Source organism: Schistocerca gregaria, chromosome 1 (genome assembly GCF_023897955.1).
Source record: "Schistocerca gregaria isolate iqSchGreg1 chromosome 1, iqSchGreg1.2, whole genome shotgun sequence".
Classification (NCBI taxonomy): Eukaryota; Metazoa; Arthropoda; class Insecta; order Orthoptera; family Acrididae; genus Schistocerca; species Schistocerca gregaria.
Genome location: NC_064920.1, coordinates 925231766 through 925239941, shown reverse-complemented (window position 1 = coordinate 925239941; position 8176 = coordinate 925231766). Strand labels below are relative to the sequence as shown.

Genomic DNA, 8176 nt, shown 5'->3' with positions numbered 1-8176 from the left:
CTTTCTCCCAGTGTTGCCAGATAAGCAGGGATAGCTGCGGTTCATCTGTGGAGAGAAGAGAAAAATACTCGCAGAACCTCTGTTGCACATTCAGACGGGCCTCGAATGATTCAAATGGGCAGCCCTGTCACAGAGACAGAAATGCAATTTCAGCTACAATGACATAGTGTCAACTTTTCACAAAGATTTATTTCAGAGCGGGTTACAATGCTGTGTAGTTATATGTATTTATTGATTATTTATGAATGAAATTTAAATAAAGGGCCCTTCACACAGCAATGAAAGGCTAGCTGTGCGGTACTAGTATATGGATAATAGCTTTGTAGTGGGGACTCATAGTAAAGAAGAGTTGAATGTCTTCCTGGTACGTCGTAATAGCATCAGCAGACCAAAAATTCCGTTTACAATGTAGAGACACAGCAGTGTGCAACTGTATTTGGTGAAAGTATCAGTAATCACACAAGGGACGAAGCATTGAGCGATGGTGTGTTCAGGAAAGTAACACACATAGATCGACCTTGCATATTGAATATAATTGTCATTCAAAACAAAAAGGAGATATGATTAATACATTAATGGGCTTGACTAATAAAATATATGAGCCGGTTTATTTACAAGAAGAAAACAGTCATTTACATTCGACTTTAAGGAAAAATGGTTAATCTAATAAGGAAGTGTAAGGAACACTACTTCCAAGAAAAGAGACTTGTAAAGCTATTGAAAAACGATGACCACGAACAAGGAAAGGCTTCCCGATTTCTTTAACAAGGGTACTTAACGCACCCAAGAAGTTCTGGAGAAGAATGGGGTTCAAACGATTTTTAAACGCACCACAAAATAAACGAACTGAAAAAAGAAGTACGTTATATACTAGGGACAGCTGTGTATAAAATTCCGCGTGGTCGTGGCCTAATACACAATGGAACCACAAAAAGAAATACAAACACTGGCTAAGCCGAAAACAAAATACTCGCTTTGGACAATCTACTAACATGCTTTCCATAGTGGGGACCATGAAATAGTATTTAATGTTATTAGAATTGCAGTCAAGGTAAAGTACAGGGTGATTCAAAAAGAATACCACAAATTTAAAAATGTGTATTTAATGAAAGAAACATAAAATAACCTTCTGTTATACATCATTACAAAGAGTATTTAAAAAGGTTTTCTTTTACTCAAAAAATATGGCCCCCTCCAGCCACTCGAGCAATATCAAGCCGATACTCCAACTCGTTCCACACTCTCTGTAGCATATCAGGCGTAACAGTTTGGATAGCTGCTGTTATTTCTCGTTTCAAATAATCAATGATGGCTGGGAGAGGTGGCCGAAACACCATATCCTTAACCTATCCCCATAAGAAAAAATCGCAGGGGGTAAGATCAGGGCTTCATGGAGGCCAGTGATTAAGTGCTCTGTCACGGGCTGCCTGGCGGCCGATCCATCGCCTCGGGTAGTTGACGTTCAGGTAGTTACGGACAGATAAGTGCCAATGTGGTGGCGCTCCGTCCTGCTGAAATATGAATTGTTGTGCTTCTTGTTCGATCTGCGGGAACAGCCAATTCTCTAACATCTCCGGATACTGTAGTCCAGTTACAGTAGCACCTTCATGGAAAAGGGACCAAAAACTGTATTGGCTGAAGTGGCACAGAAAACGTTCACCTTAGGCAAGTCACCTTCATACTGAGTTGTTTCCAGCGGATTCTCAGTGCCCCATATACAGACATTGTGACGGTTGACTTTCCCGTTAGTGTGGAAAGTTGCTTCATCACTAAACACAATCTTTGAAACGAAAGATTCATCTGTTTCCATTTGAGCAAAGCTAAAATCACAGAAATCGATTCTTTTAATCTTTTTAGCTGCAGACAGTGCTTGAACCAATTTCAGACGATAAGGTTTCATAACTAACCTTTTTCGTAGGACTCTCCATGAAGTTGATTGTGGAATTTGAAGCTCTCTGCTAGCTCTGCGAGTCGATTTTCCTGGGCTGCGAAGAAATGCTTGCTGGATGCGTGCTACATTTTCATCACTCGTTCTCGGCCGTCCAGAACTTTTCCCTTTGCACAAACACCCATTCTCTGTAAACTGTTTATACCAACGTTTAATACATCACCTATCAGGAGGTTTAACACCATACTTCGATCGAAATGCACGCTGAACAACTGTCGTCGATTCACTTCTGCCGTACTCAGTAACACAAAAAGCTTTCTGTTGAGCGGTCGCCATCTTAGCATCAACTGATGCTGACGCCTAGTCAACAGCGCCTCAAGCGAACAAATGTACAACTAAATGAAACTTTATAGCTCCCTTAATTCGCTGACAGATAGTGCTTAGCTCTGCCTTTTGTCGTTGCAGAGTTTTAAATTCCTAAAGTTGTGGTATTCTTTTTGATTCACCCTGTATTATCATGTGTGCTTGTACAGATGGGCAATATACATTTATAAACGCCATCATCTTTTTAACAGAAAAGAAAATGGAATTAAATAAAATAGAGTGTGGACGCCGATTTTATGCCGAGAGACCAATGATAAGCTATTTTTAACCAATAGTGATGTCATCATCTCTGTTAGATCAGCCTTTTACGAATGGAACACCACTTCTCCAAGCGTATGTCCACCTCTTCATAACGTTCTATATACTGAAGATACTATGGAGAGGAACAGTACTCAAGAATGGACCAGATGGAGTGTTTTTTAGGGGAAAACTATAGATACTGAACAATATTTTCTAAAATTTGTCTTTTTCCCAACTGACCTGATTGTATGTGGCAGTTCCATCACAAGTCTCTCCGTTTGTAATATTAGTAATGACGTTTGCTTACATTTATGTTGTTTCAGATGACAGGAAGTGAAGATTTAGAACAAGTACGGAATTAAACAAATCGCAATAATTACCCAAGTTTAAATCGCAATGAGCGTAACAGCAACACTGGCGCGAAGCATCTTCTGCCAACCACCGGATCTTATGAATCTTCAGAATATGGGTTGCACATGCTCATAGGGGGCGATCTGACATTGATGAATAAGAAACTCTTCAGCAGCCCAGATCGTCTGGCATTTTTTATTTTATTTCACAATGACCAATTTCGACAGAATCTTGTTGTCATTTCATTTGCAATCCACCAAAAGTAAAGCCATTACAAGAGAATTTACCACTGTGTACAGACCCGTATATCACTGGTAAAAAGTACATAAGCTATAGTTTACACATCATTTTTTCCTTTATTGTTAATTATCGCCCTCTTCCAATATTGGCGGGGCGGCTGTTGAGGGGTGTGGGATTGGGCTGTCAGCGGATGCTACTTACCGCTCTGCAACAGTTTACACTCATAGAATGAAATTTTCACTCTACAGCGGAGTGTGCGCTGACATGAAACTTCCTGGCAGATTAAAACTGTGTGCCGGGCCGAGACTCGAACTCGGGACCTTTGCCTTTTGCGGGCAGTGCTCTACCGACTGAGCTACCCAAGCACGACTCACGCCCCGCACTCACAGCTTTACTTCTGCCAGTACCTCATCTCCTACCATCCAAACTTTACAGAAGATCTCCTGCGTGCTGCCAGGAAGTTTCAGTTTACACTCATGTTCAGAAAAGACAGGACACCATGAACGACTAGAGAGAGCACGTTCATATACTCAAGGGCATCTACATTATAATGTACTACAGAAATGATTAGCATTTCAGTCATCTCGGTGCACCATGTGTCCTGTTGTCTAGTAGGCAGAGGATGCGCCATGGGCGCTGATAACTTGTTTCATGCCTGATGGCATTGACGCATATAAGGAGCGAATGGAGTCCTGTTGTACAGCCATCCATGCTGCATTCACCTGGTTCTGTAGTTCATCTGTGGTGGTTGGCACTGGGTCATAACTCTGCATTAGGTGATCTAGCGGGCCAGGGTAAAAGACTGAGATCTTGTGACACCAAGAAGGCTTGTGTTCGTGCAGCAAAACGTAGTAATGCATTGTATTATCGAAAAATGGCGCTTAGGGTGTTGTGTAGAAATGGTATGGCTACGGATCACAGGATGTCATTCACTTCTATCATATTAGTCACAGTGCCCTTTGTAACGCCAGAAATGCATATCCTCCTATTTCCATCTATTGTACTATAAATATTTTTCGTTATTTTGTTACCTGAAGATATGACATTTCTGTGTCTTTATATATTGTAATTGTTTTACTATTTGTATGTATATGTTTATGCATTTATGTCGATGTATAATTGGTTTGTTTTGTAAATATTATTTGTATTTTTACACTGTGTCTTGCCTAGGGAAAACTATGCTATAAAACGATTACATCGATAGGTCGTGTGGAGAACCAAAGTGTTTAGGATTTATGGTAGTGTTAACTCTGCCTCATGGAGCGCGGGCAGAGAGAGTCTGGCAGGAGTAGGGCGGTGGAGCAGGTGTGTTGTGTGACGCTCCCGCGAGTTGCCGCGCTTTCGGGGTTGGGCAGCATGTAATTGCGCTCGACTTGCGATGATAGTTTCTGATACGGTGTCGCGTACGGGAAGCATTAGCTGGCGCACATCAAGAGCCCGTTTCGCTTGGTGACAGTGTCGAGAAGAAGGCGCGCCAACGTCCAGCTTCTGCAACAGCGACGACCGACAATGAGTGACAGTCGCCACCTCCTCGGCAAACGACTTCAAACCAATCAACCAACAAGGAAGACTGCAAGCACGTAAAGTTTTAGACTGTATGGTAGACCTCAGCTTTTCAAACTGCATAACTAAAATACAGAAACTTAGCATAAACCTTCGTTGCTCATTGTTCCAATTGCATTAGCAAGCAGGGTCCCTTCCTTTTCTGGAATGAACCCGAGTGTCGTTGAAATTCAGACGCCAGCATTAAAGTTATATCATTCGATTTCAATGCTTTAATTTCAAGGTTCAGTTAAAGTATTCGTAGTGGGCTACAATATTTAGATTACACAAGCACAAATGAAGAGTGCGAGGTTTGTTACCAAATTTTAGCTTACCTGTGACTGCAGTTCAGCTTGGTACGTACTAAATTCTACTACTGTTAATTGGTCAAAATAATTTAATTCAAGTTGAAAGTTAAATCTTTTATTTCTAAATTGCGTAGATTGAAGTAGCTTTTGAGATGATTGTTGAGGTAGCCCAAGACTAATCTTATTTTATTTAGTTTCGTAGTGCTTCAGAAACAAAGCTCACTATTAATTTCAGTCACTAAATTAACTTTCAGTCTTCCAGTTTTATTAATTCTTTTGCTAAATTAAGTCAGAGTGTAGCGGAATTTATTACTTCTGACAAACATTCAGTTTTCACACAACATGTATCAACCTTCAGTTCCCACGCTTTTAGTGCTAATGATATGTGCAATAACCTTTCTTTTTCAGTTATTATAGTAGTTGTCCATAGGACTGGCGACCATAATTTTCCCCAAATCTCAAATATCTAATTAACGCCAGTTAATTGTTAACGTAACGACCGCACATTTTCTTTCTTTATTAACTTTACCCCCTTTCAAAATTAATTTACACCAGTTTCATTTGCATTTTTCCTTTCATTCAGATGTAACCCTTTCCTCCTCTTTACCGACAGATTAACTTCTCTGACGATTGCTGTTTCCAAATTTCCGTTAGGTACACGCGGTTTAATTTTTACTGTAATTAAGGTCGATAAGTGACGGGGAGGTTACACCTTGACATGCACCAACTGCGATATATGGTTGTGCCCAATAGCACCCTGCACCTTAAGGCCTTGGGTTGAATTATCCTGCGCGAATGCGGTCACTGTGATGCCACTGTCCCTGTCTATGGCGAACCGAAATGCAGTCATCATTTTCAGACAAACAGAACCTGGATTCGTCCCAAAACACTCCCTGATGCCATTACTGTCCCCAGTGTCATCGTTCCATATACTATTGCGGACTAGCATGTATCTGCACATTTGTCAACGTTATGTGGAGAAGTGGACGACCCGCACGTTACCCATGGCGTAACAAACGGCCACTGACTGATAGTGTACTATGTATTACAATGTTCCGCTGTTGCGCCAAAGCCAAGGAGGTCGCAAATCTGACCCATACCGCTGTGTTCTACGACTTTCCGTGAGCCATTGTACACTCACCCGTTGACTGCCGAAACACTTCGTCCCATACGAGCAGCAATTTCCCGGCTGGATGCATCACATTCCCTCATGCCAACAATGCTCCCTCTTTAAAACTCACTGATTTGATTGTATGGTTCGCGCATGCGTCTGCGAGGCATCCTGCACGTCTGCTTAAGCCACAATGATCCGTTACCTTCGGTTAAAGCGACAAGGAGAGCCACAGGCATATTTTACCGGTAGATGTTCACACGCCGCGATGTTGATGTTGACCTTGAACCCGCGGGCCGACATGGTTCATTTCTGTGGAACATTCTAATGTATATGCCCTGTGAATATTAACGCCCTATCTATCCGTTCAAAGTGTCCTTTTTCTGAACATGAGCATATTTGTGAAACTTTTAAAACAAATTTTAAAATTAGACTTGGACGTTGACAAAAAGGAATGCATGACACAATAAAAAGGCAGATCATCAGCTGCATAAATTAAAATATAAAAGTCTGATTTACTGGTTAGTTAAAACATAGAGACAGATGAAATGACAAATAAATGTTTCACAAAATATTCTAGACAGATGAAGAGTTGCATAAGTTAAGAGTCAAAAAGCCGATGTATTGGTTAGTTGAGATAGAGACATAGGTGAGAGAAGTGATGAATCGATGTAGACTGCCAGGGATTGGGATACCATGGGAACGTAGCAGTTGGAGTAGTACAAAAGAGGGTGTTTGTGTGGGCACATGTATGGAGGAGGGATTTGGGGGAGTTAAGAGGGATGCTGTTCCATACCAAGTCTTCGAATGTGGGTGGAGACGAGTGGGGAGCAGAGGAGAATTGAGGTTATAAACTTGCCTTGGGGAAGGTGGAGAGTGTGGAGGTGCAGTGTTAGGGGAATGTAGCTTTAGAGGCGCAGCAGAGCACCAGAATTAGTGAGCTCAGGGGAAACTTGTGGATGAATAGTATCAAGTTTCAGGATGATGTAGGATACTCGGAGGTGGTCAATATGGAATAGCAGAGCGGGCAGTTTCGTAATCTGGTAGAGGATTCGGATGGGGGAGGGTAAGCGGATACGAGAGGCTAGGCGGAGGAGGATCTGGAGGACGTAACAAAAAGAACGGAGGCATGGGAGTTCAAATCACATTTGCATAGCAGAGGATGGATGGGTTCAAGGCTCTATAGGTGGGGAGGACCGTGGAAGAGTGCAAGCCCCAAATTTGTTTTTGTAATTTTTTTCTATTGTGCGATTTCTGTTGAATTGTCTGTAAATGAGCTCCTATGCTCGTCAGTGATCAAGTGTTAGTCCGACTTATTTAGTATGTTAGTTAGCTGGATAGAACGACTGTGAACGGTAAGGAAAAGCTGTGGGGGCAGAAGCCAAGTGTGGTTTGGTCTGTAATTACTGCCTTGGTTTTGGGAGGATTCATTTTGAGGACACAGGAGATAACTTGATTCAGATATAGGTAGTGAGATCATTGCAATTTGTGGATGGTAGGGGAGAGGGAGAGGAAGGCGGTGTTATCTGCACACTGGATAAAATAATCAGCAGGAGATGACTTTGAAATATCGGCAATGCAGACAATATGCAAGAGACGAGACGACAGATCCTTGGGGCACACATATGGTGGGATAGGATGGAAAATACAGCAGTTGGTGATGTTGGTGGGGTTACAAGATGTGTGGTTAGAGAAAAAAGAATGACATACTTTATGGGACATAGTTCATGCGAAGTGGATATATCTGGAGCTTAAAGAGGAAGCTGGGTTGCCCACACGATTACATTCTTTTTCGAGGTCAAGGAAGACAAAAATTGGACATGCAGTTATTGATATGATGGGATCTGAGATGAATAATTTACAAGAATTGGTCATTGGAGGAGAAACTGGGACAGAAGCCAAAATATTGGACAAGAAATGATAGGTGTTGTAGGTGTTCAGGCATACATCAGGACTGTATGGACTCAGATATCTTGCTAAACATGGGGGCGAGGATGATGGGACGGTAGAAGGATGTGTCAGTAGCATGTTTACCAGGTTTGAGGAAGAGAAGGATTGGAGAGGTTTTCCATGTCTCAGGATAGATACTCTTGTGAAGAATTATATAATGAA

The 8176-nt window shown here is 41.8% G+C and overlaps 1 non-coding gene across 1 annotated transcript; it reads right to left on the bottom strand.

The window, feature by feature from the left end:
- Window positions 1–3395: 3395 nt before the first annotated feature.
- On the bottom strand, window positions 3396–3469 carry Trnal-caa (transfer RNA leucine (anticodon CAA)). Its single transcript has one exon. It is a non-coding gene; the product is annotated as a tRNA-Leu (tRNA).
- Window positions 3470–8176: the final 4707 nt, after the last annotated feature.